The sequence below is a fragment of the Vulpes lagopus genome, chromosome 6, assembly GCF_018345385.1.
Source record: "Vulpes lagopus strain Blue_001 chromosome 6, ASM1834538v1, whole genome shotgun sequence".
NCBI classification, from domain to species: domain Eukaryota; kingdom Metazoa; phylum Chordata; class Mammalia; order Carnivora; family Canidae; genus Vulpes; species Vulpes lagopus.
The window spans coordinates 39,378,006-39,397,092 of NC_054829.1; the positions used below are offsets into that span (position 1 = coordinate 39,378,006).

The window sequence follows — 19,087 nt, forward strand, 5'->3', positions numbered from 1 at the left end:
TATAAAAGCTTCTCAAGTCATCCATGTTGGGAAAGAAAATGCCACTCAAAAAAATCTCTTTAGGATTATGAAACCTACATATCAAGGTTTCATTTTCCCCACTCTAAGTTCCTATTGCCTAGAGCTAGGCTCATCACTGCAGGAGCCAGCGCTAACAATATACTAACCATCAGATTTGCCGAGCCAGAAAACACCCCTTCTGATGTGCCAGCTGGTTTGGGGCCTGTTGCTTTGCATCCTCACAGCTGCCTGGATCGTGTTCTTTGCTGCGGGTGAATGATTCCCCGGATAATGAAGAATGATAGGTAATTTTTTTCACCTGAACCCCATTCTCTATCGACACACTGTGAAAATCAGAAGACGGCTTATTTCAAACCTGCTCTATAACTGTTCCATTGTTACGGGAGAAGCACAGTGTGACAGTTCTGACTGGGAGCCTCCATGGGGAACCCCAGCTTGTAGGGGTCCTGGGAGAAGGCAGCAGGAACCAGAAGAGGCAAGTCTCTCAGCTGCCCTGTACAGCTCCTTCCATGGAAGTCAAAGTTTTCTACGCAGGGATGGTCTGGAACTCTTTTCCAAGGACCTTTTTTCAACATTCGATTCCCCAGTCTTCCCCATAAGGATCCAGTTTTAGAAAAGCATCAGACATCAAACAGATTTTACCTCAGTGTGGTGAGGATGAGGGTGGGGGAGACTTGATTTTTAAGCCCATCCTTCTAATGAAGAAATAAGTGACTGTCTCCTATTCAGAATAATCATAGCAAACACTTACATAGTATTTGCCAGGTGCCAGGCACTCATGCAGGTGCTTGGCATATGTTTACCCATTCAGTCAAGGTTATCTTTATATTATAAATGAGGAACTTCAGGTACAGAGAGACTCTGTAATTCCAAGGTCACACAAATAATAAGTGGCAGAGCTAGGATTTGAACTCAGGCAGTCCAAGGATGGTCTAGGCTCCTAGCCACTAACCAAACATCCTGTGGGATAAGACCAACCAGGTGGTGGTACCCCCATAGTTGATAGGCTCCACCCTACAGGTTGCACTTGAGTAGCGCATATTGATAAATTAAATGGCTTTTAATATGTGTAGTGGGAAGCAAAGTTGAGTTTAGAATAGATAAAAGCTAACTCTAGCTAAAAAGACAAAGATAGCAACTGCTATTTCAGCCTAGATATGAGGCAACAAAAGTCACCCACCCAAAGTGATTAGCAGACAGATTCCCCTAAAAATAAACCATTAATAAGGTAGGGCTGAGTTTTATTTTTTCAAATGTTTGAAACTACATTCCCTAAAACAATGACAAATTGCATCTCCATCAAGCACATGGTAACTGAAGCCCAAAGCTCATAAATCATCATCAAGAGGCCAGAATGCCATATTGCACCTGGCACATTCCCTTCTGAAGGGACAGCTGCCGTGCACCCGTTCTTCCTGCTTCAAAGGCAGGACGCCACTCATCTCTCGGAAGTATTTGAAGAGTTGTCCCAGATTCAGGGTTCAGGGACAATCAATTGGTACTTATATTACCTCATTTTGGAGCATAATATTTACCAATTTCCAATTGCATTTCCTTATTTTCCTAAATGACAATTTAAAAATCCTTCTTTGCCACACTTACACTTATGCTCATCAATGCCCAGAGTTAAGAAGTGACCCAAGGAAATTAACTGAAAGCTGTATTTCTATGTAATCATTTCTATGTAATCTATGTCCCCTATGCAGTTAAAAACCCCCTCAAAGTGTTTACTGTACAAAACTTGCATTTACCACGTGCGGACCATATAACATTTATCTGGCAGGAGATAGAGAATGCTGTGATTGCCCAAAACCTCATTGCCTCCCACAATCATGCATACACACACACACACACACACACACACACATAACCACACATGCAAACATTTAAAATTATAGAAATCAAAGGGGTCTTATAAATTCAATTTATACTGCTCATCCTACAGATGAAAACCTGAGATGTGAGATACATATATATACGGTTAGCCAACATATTAGGCTCCTTAGCTGCAAGCAACAGAATTTTACTCAGACTAATTTAAGCAAAAAAGGAGTATAATTACCATTTGGATATGGAAGAGCCTCTAGGAAGTCAAGGGCAGAAATAAAGGCAGGCAGAGTCCCCTGCTAGAATCAGGGATTCAAGCGCTGTCTGCATTCTCAATTTCTCCTTCCTCTACACCTGCTGTGCCAATGTGCTTTTTCTCTCTTTCTCTCTCAACTTGCTTCCTTGACTTCCACAATTGACACCCAAAGATTTCAGAGAATAAATTCATGGACCCAGCCTAATTCGGCTCCCAACTCCTCAACCATTAACTCATAAACCAGGAACATGGTCACAGGGTAACATGACCATTTCCACTACAACAATATGTTTGGGAGGAAAATTGCCAGAAAATGGGGATGGGACAAAATGTTTCATGTGAATCCAGGACTTAGAACACACTCTTGGTTGAGTTGCTTTTTCTGCTTCATCTCTTATCCCATTATTTGTAAATTAATAATTTAAATGTAAGCAGAATCTGCCTATACTGCATTTGTTCATAATTCTTATTTATTGAGGACCTCCTATATATATTCTGGGTGTTTTAACAACTACATAGTTGCATTTCATTTTCATAATTGCTTGGCAAAAGAAGTAATAGTAATTCCATTTTCTAGATCCAAACTGAGTCTCAGACAGAAAGAATGAATAAGTAGCAGCCAAAATCCAGTAACTAATGTTCATCAATAAGTGAATGGATAAAAAAAAAAAAGTGGTATAGATATAAAATGGAAAGAAAAAGGAGAATATCCTTCCATTTGCAACAACATGGTTGGACCTTGAGCACATTATGATAAACAAGGGAAGTCAGAGAAAGACAAGTAGTATATTACATCATTTATATGTGGAATCTAAAAAAAGTCAAAACTTACCATAAAAAGAAAGAAAAAAGAGAGCAAAATGTCTGGTCACAGGAATTGAGGGTGGAAGTAGGGATAAGATGGATAATGTTTTAGAGAACAAACTTGCAAACAAACTCTCTAATAGCTAGCCATAGAGATCTAACGCACAAAATCATGAATATAAATAATACTGTACTGGAACGCCTGGGTGGCTCAACAGTAAACCGCGTGCCTTTGGCCCAGGACATGATGGGGCCTACTTCTCTCTCTGCCTGTGTCTCTGCCTCTCTCTCTCTGTGTCTCTCATGAATAAATTAATAAAATCTTCTTTAAAAAATTAAAAATAAATAATACTGTACTATAATTGTGTGATATGGTAAATATCACTACAATGAAAATCATATTACAATATATAAATGTATCAAAGTAACATACCATCCACCTTAAATTTACACAATGTCACATGTCAAATATATTCAATTTAAAAAGAAGTTGAAAAGGAGGAAGATGAGATTGAGCACACAGAAGAGGACATGGTAGAGGGAAATAAATGAAATTTCAACTCTAAACTTGAAGAAAAGTGTAGCTGGAGGCAAACTAAGTTCAAAACACCAAAATCAATGATTTATGTAAAAGAGAAAAATTGTGAGTTTCCTTTAAGAACCCACAGGCAAGCCAGCCTTACTGAATTTAAAGGATATTGGTTAAGGGTTCCACGCCCCAAAATATATCAATGCCATTACCAGTTATTCCACGATTATTTATAATTGATTACATGGTAAGGAGGTCTAAAATGTTCAAGGAGACTATTTAGAGGAAGCAGGTGATTACTACAATCCAAATTAGAAGCTAGAAGTTGATGGGCTATGTTCATCTTTGTGTACCTTTGGGTTGGGGGGTAATTAAGCAGGTTAGCCCCAAAAAGATGTGTAAGCAACAGCTGCTCACTCTGAGGTGTGTCCTGAGGAGTGTGACCTGAAGAACCAGTGTCCCACCTGTGCTGGAGATGGATGAAGTCCTGAGGTTCCATCTCTACTAGATGCTGGGGAACTGGGACCAGGCCTGTGCTGGACTAAGTACCACTCCAGCTTCCAGGGAATCGTGTGCCCCTCAGTGATTGTCCCAGGGCATTCTAACAGAGCAGTAACTCCCACAACTCATGAGGCAATTTTCTAAAAGAGGCAGAGAGGAGATGAAGAATTCAACTCAGGCATATCGCACAGTATCTCATTTCCAGCACCAACCTGGGGAGGTAGATACTCTCATCTCCATCTTACAGATGAAAAGTCTGGGGTTCACTGGACTTAAATACTTAACCTAAGTCACAGAAGTGGAAATAACAGAACTGGCATCAAACACACATCCATCAGACTTTATGCTCTCTCTGGTATCTCTACCACTGGCAGGACTGTCCCCATACATCCTGTCCTGAGCTGGGAAGAGGTGAAGAAGGGTGTCCTCATGGATCGTTCTCAGTTGAGAGAGAGAGAGAGAGAGAAAAGAAAGCAGAGGCAATACCTAACCTCTGAGACCAACCCTTTGTTTCAGCTCCTTTGTATTTTCTTTAATTTAAGCTCATCTCAGCCTTTCTTCATTTTCTGGCCACAATGGCCCCCCCTGCTGTGCTTACTTTGGGCCTCCTCCCACCCTCCATCCCCCATCTCCTAGCTAACTCCAACCCCTCAAAGGCTTCCAGGATTGGGTGGGTTGTGCATCCTAGACCCTCGCTGTTTACACTACACCCCACCCTTGCCTCAGTCTGGTCCACATGAAAGTTGATGCCTGCAAATGCTCTCTGAGGGATAAACAATAGTAACAAAAGAAAAATGGAAGAGGAAGACATAAATATTTATCTATCCAAATATATTCCAGAAACACAAATGTCTATGTTTAAAAATCAACTTTAAGAATTAAGTAAAGTGTTGAATATTATGACACTTTTGCTTCCAATTATTCATTTCTTCAATAAATACAAGATATTAAAATTAGATTGCCACTTGAGACCTATCTCTTCCCCCTGTGAATTGTGGGAATTTTTATGCTTTCAAAAAAAAAAATCTAGTAATTCTGATTCGCCAAAAGTCTCCTTTCTGAATCTACTACATTCCTTATAGATCAAATTTATAGTCACACTATTCTACTCTCTTTAATCGATGTCTAAGTAGGAAAGAATTATTGTATACAGAAGCAGCAGCAGTATGGAAAATCTGATGTCCTAACGGACTTTCCAGATAAAAGTCCTAGTTCAGAGCAGACTACACTGTAAAAGATCATCCCATTTAAAGTGAACCTGGTACATGAAAAATCTGGGAAAACAGTGGAATGTAAAGGGTGTTGTTCAATGTCCTCAGGCTCCCAAGTATCTATCACATTACCATTCATTTCATCACTAGTTGGCTCTGACCTAGAGTTCTTAACATTAATGCTAAACATAATTCCTTAAGTCCTGGTCTTAAGGGTTTTTTGGGGGTGGGGGTGTGGTTACAAAACTCTCTAAGATTCTGATTTAAAATTTCCCTTAAAATATGCTCATCTACTAGAGATAAACCAAATTTGGCACAATTTTTTCTAGGGTCCTATGAATTAACAAATTGTTTACAATAATTACAGACTTGCAGCCCAAGCTGGAAGAACCCATCCTTGAAAGCTCTGAAAATTGTGCACTGGCAGATGAAGGTAGCAGAAGTTGAGAATCGTTTTACAAAAGAGTTTACATAACTTTCAAGTTGAATGGAGATCAACTCCTTGAGAATTCTTTAGAACAGAATTCTACCGTTATCTTTACAATTTCTTAAATTATACATTCTTAGACAATGAATATCCAAGATGTGGCCAGAGCTGTTTAGAAATACTTCAGAGCATGCGAGCATAATTTCATACTGCATTAGAAGGGATTCCTCAGAAATTACATGATGCATCTTTCTGAACTTCAAGTCTAGCCTAAAACAGAAGTGCTCTGAAACTTATCGGTAAACTCTGATTATTTCGCTTTTTTATAACAAAGCCTTCAGAAATGCAGAATATTCTTTAAGACTGCATTAATCAGCCAAAATAGACAGTTCCCAATTTAAACAAGAGAAGTTTTGTCATTAAATGGCTAACTTGGCCACGCATAATGTTCTTTTCATCACTTTCTTTTTTACCCAGTGTTTTTCTGTCTTAAAGATATTAAGTCTCCTAAATTTTTCTCCAGGTTTTCCTTCTAGTGAATCCACTTAAGTCACAAAAGCTACTCATTGAAAACAAGCTTTTTCATTAGCCAACAAGCAATTAAAGAGCTGGTCAGATTTTCTATTTCAGCTCTATTTTAAGGCAAAAACTATTCTTATTCTTGTTTTTATCCAAGATTATGTGGGAAATCCAGAAGCCCTTCTTGAGAAACTTTGCTCAGCCTTTTTGGCAAAGGACTCAGAATACACGGAGTAAGGACTCGACCACCCAAGATGGACCACCTAATACATGTGTAAGAGAAGGTCAAAGGTGTGTTCTAATTGAATTCAGTCTCCCCAAAGATCACCATCCCAATTGGACAAATATGATCTGATTCATTAGTATTCATCTCTCAGTTTTGCTGACAGTAGTCCAATGTGCTAATAAGAAATTCCCAGCTGTCTTGAGGAGTGCTTCCTGTTCATGTATTTCTAGGAGTCTCCAGAATGTGTCTCACATGTGCTGTTCCCATAGCACCCACATTGCATGGCTGGGTGCTACTGCTCCAGAGAGTATACAGCAGGCCTTGGCTGGTGGCCACGTGGCAGACAGGGCAAAATGAGACCTGCTGCAGCCTGCAATTTCTCCAAGCACTGCAGTCCTTCTGTGGAGGAGAGGAAGCCCCCTCCCTTTGTGGTGTACTCTATTAAATGGGTCCCTACGCAGTAGGTATGTCACTGAGCCCCAATATCAAGTTTGTCGTGGCATGGTTTTTACTGCAGTCACCCTCTCTTTCAAGCCCAAACAGACTCCAGGAGCTAGGCTGTGATTCAAGTCTCCTAACAATTCCATGGATGGATTCAGTCTTCCTCCTTCTCTTTGATGAGTAAGGCTTTCATATAAAATCCTCCCCCACCCCAAAGGCTGTTTCTCACAGGATCTCCTTAGCCCCCTTGCAAACAGTCATCAGGTCAATTAATCTGCTGTGGATGCAGCTAAACCCCTGCTGAGTTCTCACTACTCAAAGCCTACCTGGTCAAGGCTCCAAACATTCCCTTGGAGGTGATCAAACACTATCCATGAAATAAAATCATTTTCGTTGGAGGAACTAGCCTGTCCCACATCATAAAGAACAAAGAGGATTTAATTCAGGACCACTCAGGGCAGGCAAGTAAGGAAAGGCAAAGAGAACAAAAAAGGGAAAATATAAGAAGGAAATAGAAAGCAGTGGGTTTGTGCTAGCACAGGGCTTCCTAATAATGTGGTTGACAAGGGTTAAAAGCAACTTTTCATTCCTGTAATGATAAGATGGTCATTCCCAGTTGGACCAAGCCCCAGGCTCCACTCCAAAGCACTTTGCATGAAGGGTGGGTAAATGTAATGTGACCTACTTGTGTCTGTAATCCAGGAAAGCCAGGAGAGGAATAATGACAGGGCAAAAAAAAAAATTCATTATGCTATTTACCCCCCTCAGACTCAATGCCCCAGCTGTTTGATTTTGCTGATCCTAACAGGCTGTTGTGTGGTGTTGGGGAAGGCTATAGCCTGCCAGCATTTGGACGATTCTGTGGGTTTAATTATTCTCTGGTAATAACTTCTCCCTATTTCTATAAAGAACAGATGATCAACAATACCAGCCCAGGATCCTGTATACTATGCAGGAGAAAGATATAGCTTTTCCTAAACATAGTTTACGAATGTCATATCCACATTTTGATGTACTCACTGTAAAGTTTTAATATCAATAATAACAGTCTTTCCATTACACATATTTAAATAAATGCTTTCCATGTGAGGCAAGAGTAATTATTATCAATATTTGGGTGAACCAGAATACCGGTGACAGCTCCAGCAGCTGCATTCAGCTTTGGCTCAGTAACAAAACACAGAAAGCTCCCCAGTGAGAAACAAGGCAGGGTTTGATGAATTCCACTCAGCTCTTCAGTTACAGATTATTAAAAGATGAATTATAAAATTGGCACAATAATGGCCATGCACATTCTTTCTGGCCAGCATCATCCCCAAGACTCTGATAGTCACAGAAGAATCTTTAAATCAGAGGACAATTCAGGTCTAACTCAAATAGACAGTGTTTGTAAAGCTGCCATGCACCATTAGCGCGTGCACTTCCCTGAGCGATTGTTCAATTACTTACCACAGACAGCCACATGCGGTTGCTAATAGGACAAAGACAATACGGGATGACATAACAGTGTGAATATTGCCATTTTCTAGTCCCTGGATAAGAATGAAGGAGATGGAGGCAAGTAGACAATACTTTGAAAAGACATTTAACCAGAAGCCCTGGACCAAGGGTAGAGTTCTACATGATTTCCTAAGCAGATAAAGGGTTTTGGCAGCATGTTCATGTAAATTCTAGGTGGAAGTCAGCAAAATATGCCGAATCTATTAGGATGTTGAGTATTTCCAGTACCACACACTAAATATTTATTCCTTTTCAGGTTTCCTGTTTTAGTAAGAGTTCTCCAGATAAACAAAACCAGTAGGATAGATAGATCTAGATATCTATAGACAGATAAACAGATAGATATAGTACAAATGCAACATAGATACATTTATAGTACATGTTCTATAATATACAGATACAATATATATTATATTTATTATACCTAATTATATTACATATTGTATACTACATAGAGATAAAAAGATACAATATATCTATATCTATCTATCCATCTATCTATCTATCAAGAGATCAAGAGAGAGAAAGAGAGATTGAGTTTTAGGAATTAAAACTCATGTAATTCAGGGCACTGACAATCTAAAGTCTGTAGGGCAGGCCAGCAGGCTGTATATTCAGGTAAGAGTTGATGTTCAGTCTTGAGTCAAACCTGCACAGCAGCCTGGTGGGCAAGAGATTCAGGCAAGGTTTCTGTGTTGCAGTCTTAAAGCAAAATTTAACTGATTAGATGAGGCCCACTCGCGTTATAGAGAGTAATCTGCTTTACTCAAAGTCTACTGAATATAAATGTTTATTGCATCTAAAAAATATCTTAAAAAAAAAAATAAAATAAAAATAAATAAATAAAAAAAATAAAAAATATCTTGACAGCAACATATTGACTGGTATTTGACGAAACAACTGGACACCATGGCCTAGCCAAGTTGGCACTTAAAACTAACCATCACATTACTTTTTCCCACTATATAACAGCTAAAGATAAAATATGTATATTATAAGGGTTCTCAGCATTCCACATACATGACTGAGTATGGCTGATACCACTCACTTCACACTTACACACATCCTCCAGAATATGAAGACAGCAGGCATCCTTCAGGTTGGACCCAGAAAAGATATATGTGCACAGGACTTCAGGAGCTGGACTGTGGGCTGGTGTCTGCCTTCTTTTACCTTCCAGTCTTTCTAGGTTGACCTTTTTCTAGCATACCTGAGGGGCATACTTGAAGAGATTTTTGACACATCCCTATCTACCCATAACTTGACCCTCTTACTGGTCTCAAGGCCACTGTGGACCTCCATTTGTGATGTTCCTGGGAGTCCTCTGAAGAAGTCTAGGAACATGGTTCTCCCTTAACAAGAGGCTAGCCTAAGCAGATGGGGTCAGGAGGAGAAGCCTTCAGTGCTCCTTCCTTTAGTTCCTCATCTAACTCACTAGGTGGTATGGGTACAATAGACTTTGCTGAACACTAAGCATGATTGTTCAATGTCTACAGAAATTTACCAAGATAACCTCTTCTTAGGAATTCCCCTTGGAATATAGCCTAATTCCAAATCTCTATTCCCTGTCTCATAGTCCATCTTTCCTTTACTCCTTGGAAGCAGAGCTACTTCTTCAATCCTTCCCGGAGGGACCCTCCATTCCCTGTGGAGGACCAATCCACGACCCTACCAAGGAAATCTATGGGTCTCCATAGCCTCCAGAAATACCTTCCCAATCCTGGGATTATTCATCAAGAATGTGCTTTGGTCAATAATCCAGGTTGGGCTCTGGCATTTCAAACACAGTCCCCCATGGAGATCTCTCCATGGTGTGATATGAAATGTGATATAATATGCCCCCAGAGTCTTCTTTTAGTCTTCCAGGGTACTACAGATAACTTCTGGACAAAACAACAACAACAACAACAAAAACAAAACAAAACAAAAAATACACATGCATGATGCAGACATACACATCTCAAGAACAAAAAATAATCCTCTGAAGTGGTACAGTCCAAATTTATAACAAAGAAAAATATTTTCTTTGAAAAAAACAAAAAATCTGTCAAGCTTTACTCTGCCCACAACAAGAAAGAATAGTTTATGTTTTTGTGCACATTGATTTTAGTTCCCCTTTTCATCACCTCCCTATTCTGGATGACTTCTGGGAGCCCAACAAGGTCTGGGCATTGCAACACACCAGAGGGCCTTTCCTAACTCAGAATTCCTGTCTCCTGAGTCATACCCTAAGACAATCCTTCCCAACTTTGATCATGGCATGTAATAAACTCATGGTATGATAAACTCATAGTACAATAGGACAAATGGGCGAGTCAATTTATGGCAAGAGGCTGCCCCAGGCCCATTTGGCCTACAAAGTGGGAGCAGAAGCAATACCTTGGCACATACCTACTCTACACATAGCACCCCAGGGAACCCCAGCACACCTGTTGGGAAGCTCTGCCCATGCTGTGTGCATTTCCCTTGGACCAGGTCAAAATTTCAGATAAAACTTCCTACCACAATATCATTGGCAAGGCAAGAGAATCATATTTTTCCCACCATTAGCAGGAAAGCCTCAAAAGCTGGACTAAGAAGCTGAGCTATGGTTTATTAGAAACATCTATAATAACTGGCCTTCAAAACTAAAAGGGAATTTCTCTCTGATCTCAGTTGTGATGATTCCTAAGTTGAGAAGATGTAGTTTAAGAAAGCTGGCTGCAGAGGTGGACTATTCTTTTTATAGAGAAAAAACAAAGTTCTTACCCTTGAGAAAATCTCCCTTTTTTTACCTAAAAAGGTGAAGAATAACAAAGACAGAACACTGTAGTCCAAATCTTCCTGACAAAGATGCAAAATTCTAATACTTAAGAGTATCTGTACCCAAATCCTGGTTTGTTGACTGTCATTGAAAAATAAGGACAGTGTCTTTCTTATTTTCCATTGTACCCCAGTTGCTAGCAAAATGTTTGACATATAGTAAACGTTCAATAAATATTTATGGAAACAATGTGCTTCACAGTTTGAAGAAGTGGATAAACTTTTAGTATACTCATCCAAAATTCAGGGAATTGAAATTCATTCCACTTGTCAATAACAGTTTAAGGAGATTATCTAGCAGGGGGCAGCTTTCTTGAAATAAGATTTCGGACAGAAATCCATCTGTCAACTAATGATACAGATATTAAGAAATAAGAAGCCTCTAACAAAATCGCGAAGCCCAGTTTCCTGCCTGCGTAGAGAAGCACTTCAAGTGCCATTATCTGCTTACACGGCAGGACAAGAGTCCTTCAACTCCTGTTCTTCACCTTCAGAATTTGTTGAGAAAGCAGATACTCCCTCCATGAACGTTCATGCTGTTTAGAATGTAAGACATACTGCTGGCTAAATTCTTCTCTGAGCATTCAAAATGTTTCTAAACATATTCACTATTTTCTGAATGAGAGTCAATGTAATGCAAATGGTTGAGTTAGATAGAATAAATACAAGCACAATTAAAAATTTATTCAAAAAATTATTCTTTTTGTTGTTGTTATTCTTAATAATTACACCAGAATAGAGCTGAAGTTTCTATCTTTAATATCTATGACAAAGAAGTTGTTTAAGCAAATATATGCTATATACAAGCAAATATATTAATAAGATTTTAGGAGACCTCATTAATCTACTGTGAGACGTAAAATTTCAAATACCTTTATAAAAGTTATTTGCACATAAAAGGGTTTAAGCTTTTTAAAAAACAATCATATATTTATTAAAGCATGCTAACTGGATTTCTCCATCAATGCTTTGTTGTATTCTGTTACTTTTAATGATGCACTAAAAAGTGCTAACCAAATAATCAACAGTATTTCACTTTATAGTAGCTTAATTTAGTCTAATTAGTGAGGTTTTATTCTATGGAAATATTGAGCTTATAAACACAAATAATACTTCTTAACCAAATGTATGGGATTTTTTAAAAAGTAGAATGCTTCCCCGCCAAAACGTACAACACTTACAAGCACTCATTCTTGTCCTTTCTCCTTGACTGTGACCTGCACTCAGTCTGAAAATAATGACTGAGTCGCATGATGGAAAGAAAGCAAAATACAGGAATTGTTTTCTCTTACCTGATATCTGTCTGGTATCCATCTAGCTTATCACAAGATAACTATTCACTTTGTGGAACTTAGATCCTAAGTCACAAAATCACAGAAAAGAAAGAGAGCCAGACCATGTCTTTGTCGGAGAAGACAAAACAGTTTTCGGTCTTAGTCTTAGATATGCGGGAAGATATTTTTTGTAATGTTATTTAACATTTATTTTACACATACTTAATGAGCATCTTCCCTGTGCAAACTCACACTTCTATTTGCTTCTAAAAATATTTCTCTTATTTGGTGACATCAGTTGGAGAATACCTGATTAGCCACTTCCGGAGTTACTCTTCTCTCAGTTTACACTTCCGAGAAGCATTTGTTGTTTGACCTGCTGTATGCCAGGCACTGGGCCTACAGAAAAAATAAGGCAGGCCCTTACCTAAGAGACAAACTCACAATCTAGAGGGAAAAAATAGACCTACAACAAATCAAGTTAATGCCACTTTATCTGGAATACAACAAAGGTAATTATAAAGAAAGGCCAGCCAACACTGTCTGGGTACTGAGGAAGGCCATATGGAGAAAACAATAGTTCATCTGGTTCTCTGAAAGATGAGGAGATAGTCTCTGAAGACAAGCACAAGGCATTCCAGACAGCAGGGATGGCTATGTGTGGTGAGGGACCAACAGTGGGCAAACGATGCATAGGCCGTTATCATCAGGAAACAATAGCATGTGGGATGGGTAAAAGCTGGAAAGCCAGATTAAAAACAACAAATTATGAAGGATCTTATACACCCAGGATAATTCTGATCATTTTTATAAAAGCCAATGATTTTTAACGTATTTTTAAGTCACAGAAAGCTTAAATAAATTGATGAAAACCATGACCCTTCTCCCTAGAAAACACATCACATTTATACACAATGTGTTCCCTGACCACACTATGCCTCTTGGCTACCCAGACACATCATCCTTTAGTTTTTTAAATGTTCCTTGCATGTCCAGACTTTTTAATCCAAAGATCAGAGTCCCTATTCAGATCTTGAAACAGAAACTTGAATATGAGTGGGAGACTCCCAAGAGATTGTCTTTCATAGCTTAGACTGTCTTTCCCTTCTATCTCCGGTATTACACTTCCCAATAAAATCTGCCTTTCCCACATCTTATTCTCTCTTGGAGCTATGCCATGGAGAAGGCTTCAAATTTTGAAAGCTCTCTTTCTTTTGGGAGATCTCTTTTCTGCTTTTCTTCCCATTTTTCAACTTTTGGTTGTTAACAACCATGCCACCAGTATCTATGATCACTCTCATCTAGCATAGCCCAACCTATAACTCTGAAGTTAGTTAGAGCTCCTCCTCTTTCATGCTATCTACCATTAGCTTCTAGGTATAAAGATGAGCATGCTAAAAATACCTATAACTTCAACATTTCTTTGATCTTATTTTTCTATTGTACTAATTTCCATTACCCTATCCTTGATCTTTTATAGGATCCCAAGAATCTTTTTAAGAAATGGATATAAGATCAAGGCTGAAAGTTATGAGTAATTAACAACTCCCACCATTCGATGTACTATGCATACATCCTGTGTCATACTATCCTACCTAACTCCAGAGTTTGGTAGCTACTTTAAATATAAATTACAGCCTACGATTTTTTCCCCAAACATCTCAACCCACAATAAAATATCAAATAGATAATTATGTCTCCATGGGAAAACAGCAAATCCTGGGGGCCTATGAATAACTCAAGAAGGGAACATTATCCATGTTCCCTACCCCTGCTTACCTATATACTGCTTCAAATATCTCCAAAAAGAACCAAGAAAATGTACTAGCTAAAGTCCTAAAGATAAATGAGACAAACTCATGTCTGGAATCAGTATGGATATGTTAAATCACTGTTCTGCTAGGTGTAAAGGGTCCAATGGGGCCAACTTGCTAGCAAGAGGTCAGTGGGTCTCCTCAAGTGATAGTCTCTGTTCTGGCAGTTGGGCATGTGCTGAAGCAATAGCTAGATCAGCTGTGGTAAGGGTAAGTCAACCCTTAATGTTGACCTCATGTATAGTCCTTATCTCAACCACCATGACTGCTGGTATTCACAGGCATTTTCCTCACCATTTCCATTCAAGGCCACCCCTGAATAGACTATAGTGCAGCAGTATTTTCTCCTTACATTCTGTTTCTGAGTTGATCCATCTGTGAACCAAGCTTAGGATTTTCCTTCTCTGTCAGTTGGTCACGAGAGATTATTCCTATGTCCCTTAGGTATAAACTAAGGGAGGGGTGATGAATGATTTCATAGGGAAATCTGAAGCTGGAATGATAATTCAGAGTTATATTAAGTTGTGGTGAGAGGCACAGATATACAGATCTGTATAAACCCACATAGAACAGTTTGGGAAAAGTGCTGTCCTGGGGAGGAGAGTCACCATAGATTAGATGACTCTTTTCAGCCAAAACAGTTCCAAGAGGAGCTGATAACTGGGAACTGTCTTCTAGCAACAATCCCAGTGGCAGACCTGAAGGAAGATCTAAGGGGAATATTACAGAATCCATTACACAGCCCGAGTTCAAATCCAGACTTTGTCAATTTTTAGATCTATAATTTGTGGAGTAGTCTCAGTTCTCTGTGAAGCAGATATCAAGATAGGATTAGACATCCAAGAGATCTGTCAGGAGGGTAGCACTAAGGTACTGAGTTTCATAGTATTCCCCCAAAATTCAAAGCCTTCCCAGAACCTCAGAACATGATCTTATTTGGAAATAAGTTTGTTGCAGATATCACGAATTAAGATGAGGTCATACTGGAGTAGGGTGAGCCTTCAATCCAATATAACAGGTGTCCATTTTAAGAAAAGGAGCAGATACATGCACAGAGAGAACACGTGTAAAAGTACAGATGGTCTTGGGACAATTGAGGCAGATCCTGAAGTTACACAGCCACAAGCCAAGGATCACTAAGAACTATTGGCAACAGGAGAAGCTAAGAGAAAGGCATGGGACAGATTCTCCCCAAGAGCCTTCAGAAAAATGGTGGACCTGCTGACACCTTAATTGGAGACTTCTAGCCTCCAAAACTATTGTGTTAAGCCAACCCAGTTTGGGTACATTGGCACAGAAGTCACAGTAAACTAATATAGCCTGTGAAGAAAAATGGAGGAAGGAGTTGGAAGAGTTTGGGAGAGATGTGAGACTGTGGTGCATGATTGACAGCTGTGAAGCAAAACAGACAGAAAGGAGAGAGGGAAGGAAGAAAGGAAATGCTTTTGCTTATCAGAGTAAAGGGGGGGTGCTCAACACCCCGTGTTTTACAATGCACGGGAAAGGCCCCACAACAAAGACCCCCATTATCTAATCCAAAATTTTCTTAGTGCTGAGGTTGAGAAACTCTAAGCTAGAACAATACACTTAAACTTTAGTTTCCACAGCTGTAAAATGGGGTCATTTATTTATTGCTCAGCTGCTACATGTTGGGGGCTATAAGTGGAACAAAGTCCCTGAGGATAATAATATCACCAATAAGGGAATATGAAGCTTAAAGTGTTATATATATAACCTCAATATATATATATATATTGCCTCAATATATATATATATAAGGTTATGAAGCTTAAAGGATTAATAAATAGAAAACACTTAGAACAGTACTTGGCACATATTATAGAAATTATGACATTATCTATCACATAGTATATGCTCATTAAAAGGCAACTGATAATACTATTAAACATAGATGAGTCAACATTTCCTAGCAGAAAGTTGGCTTCCTTAGTACCTTGTGTCTCCCGTGTCTGCCATTTATTCTCAATTTCCCATGGGGACCTAGAGGCATTCCAAAGCTTCATAGAGGTGATAAGCCCATATTAAAGAAAACAACTAGCAGGTCTAGGTGGTATCATGTATTTTTTTCTAAACAAGAATAGTGTCTTAATATTCTTAAACAGGAACATACAAAGAAGGATATAACTACACAAGGAGAAAAATTCCTTGGCAAAGCAGCCTAACTCCATCTCATACTTGAATTCTTAATTAATGATGCCTCTCCAGAAAGCTCAATACCCATCTAATGGAAAAACGTGGTAACAAGAACAAAATCATGTTGGTCCTTTACACAAATTTCCACAGATACAAGCATCATTTTGTACCAGGCATTAGTCAGTTGATCCTTGTTTACACATTCTTTTTGGGGATTTGTTTTGCTTTCCAAGCATAACCATCCCTGGCTCATGAACAAGAAAGCCCTAAACATTTCATTCTGTGAACTCTTCACTGACTCAAGGGAGAAGCTGACTAGAGAGGCAAATCATGCAGCCCAAAGGACAGAAGCTTTGACTCCACACAGAAAAAGCCCTGACTTTTCTACCTGGATAACTCTAGGTAACTCTCTCCTAGATGGCTTGCTAGAGAATCTGGGGAGAATGAGTTGCCTGTATGGGCTCCTTGCATTCCTGTCAGTATAAGAGGCTGTGTCCAAAATTTAATGAGGGATTGATAAACAAGAAAACCTCACTGAAGGAAGGAGAATGCAGAACTCATTTTTCTTTAACAGATCAGAGCTAATTAAGTCAGCATAAAATTTTTAGGTAATTGTGAAATCACAGAAAATCACCATTGAGATGATTTTCTGCTGCTTATATTTCTCGTGAAATTGTTTCTAGAAATAAAAAATGGATCCCCCTTCTATACTTGCCCAAGAGAAAAGACTGACTATTAAGAAGATTTGTGTGTTTAATAAGGATATGATTAGGATTGGTGTTCTTTCCAACTGTGATTCTGAGTTGGGTCCAGAATGTAGAGGATCTGCATTCATTGACAAAGATAAAAATGAACGATGGGCTCCATGGAAAATAAGGAGAGTAGTTCCATGAATGTTTAGGGACATGGTCTGCTTCAACGTGACTAATGATGTTGTAACTTCCATCCTGTCTTCTATGGCAAGTAGGCGTCCCATATATTCTTCCTCTCCCTTCCGGGGGACAGGTATATCTTACTACCTATAGTCACTTCCCATATTTGACTGTCCCATGATAGAATCTTAATTCATTGTTTTAGGATCCAAGAATAAAATTGTGTTCCAATTCAAAAAACTTGTTTCTATTTTCCTTTCTTAATTTTTAACAATGCTCATCAAACTTGAAATAAGAACATTCAGCCTCCTTACCTTTGCGGCACAACTTTAATTTATAGATGTCAAGATTTATAAATCTGTTATCTGAAAAATTATATGCCAGAAATGAGTCTGTACTTTGTTTTCTTAAACAGCACAGTTTTTGCAATTAACTCCACCCTACCTTAGAGGCATATAAGTTACCATAGCTCATGGCTCTACTCCCCAACCACACCTCCTCAAGGGATTTGGCTAGAGCTATTTATATAATTTAAAATGCTTTAGAGTATTTTCTGAAATTGCAAATTTCAATGATTAACTTCTACCCTAGAACTAGCAAAGTAACTTTTACAGATATGAATATGTGAATAGAGTTTAAATGAACCATGGGCAACAATTTTTTAAGAGCGTCTTCTTCGACAAAACATACAGCAACAGACATCCTTTTAATTGTGGCACCAAATTTCTGGTCTCCCAGTGTCTGAATAGCACAATCGAGGATGTATTGAAAATAGCGCTCTGAAAAACAATGCATAAAACTTATAGTATTCTACCTTTCTTTTCATGAGAAGTAGCAGGAAAAAATGACATACTGCACCAAAAACATAATGAGTCACTAGCTGGTAGACTCAAGATTGGATATTTTTGCAAGTTTCAACCTCTTTTCCTGTCTGATACAACAAAGAACTAAGCTTTTCCTGTTAGAGAATCTAGAAAATTGGTTGTAGGGGGAATGGTCAAGAAAATTCCATCATAGTTTTGTAACACATGATTTATTTTAGTTATAGTCTCTATGTTATACAGTTATACATGCTATGTGTGGCACCAAAGTGAGGCAAACATACAACATGAAAAGAGAATATTATCTCCGCGTCCTCAGGTCACATTCCCCAGACTTCTCTGTTACAGCACACGCAGTGTGATATTTGTCTACACTAGACTCAGCTCTGGGAGAACAGAGAGCAAGCATTGGTCTTCTTTGTTTTCCTAGGACTTACCTCTTAGTAGGTATACAAGTATTCATTAAGTAAATAAGAATCAGATAGTTCATTTCCATTGTTACTTGGTAGCCAAACAAGGACTAAAATTGAAAAACTTATAAATAAATTAATTACACATTTCTTGTCTAGTAATCAGAACAATCTCAGCCCTTTGAAACCAAGATTCTTCAAGAATTAAGCCCTACTGAAAATGATTTGGATAACTGTTTTCTTGATTCTCCCAAGGATGGTATATTTTTGATGCAAAGAAGTTAATTAATTCATTACGTACAATAGTTACCTTAGGCATTAGGGTGTAAGTAATTCTCTCAAACTCTGGTTGAGAAGGGCTGGTATCAACTGCTATTGCACAAATTTAAACTATCACTAACAAAAATATTTAAATCAGTTTTCTGTCTGACCTTGGGAAAAATAATGTCACATATTGATTAGGCCAATCTGGTTTTTTTTTTTTAAGATTGTATTTATTTATTCATGAGAGACACACACAGAGAGGCAGAGACACAGGCAGAGGGAGAAGCAGGCTCCATGCAGGGAGCCCGATGCGGGACTCGATCCCGGGTCTTCAGGATCACATCCTGGGCCAAAGGCGGTGCTAAACCGCTGAGCCACCTGGGCTGCCCACCAATCTGTTCATGAGCTAGTTAA

At 38.8% G+C, this 19,087-nt stretch overlaps 1 long non-coding RNA gene across 1 annotated transcript in view; it reads right to left on the reverse strand.

Annotated features, from left to right (window-relative positions):
- The window catches only part of LOC121493919, a 100,472-nt gene that overhangs the window by 16,735 nt on the left and 64,650 nt on the right, over positions 1–19,087 (reverse strand). The gene's annotated exons all lie outside the window — the stretch shown is intronic.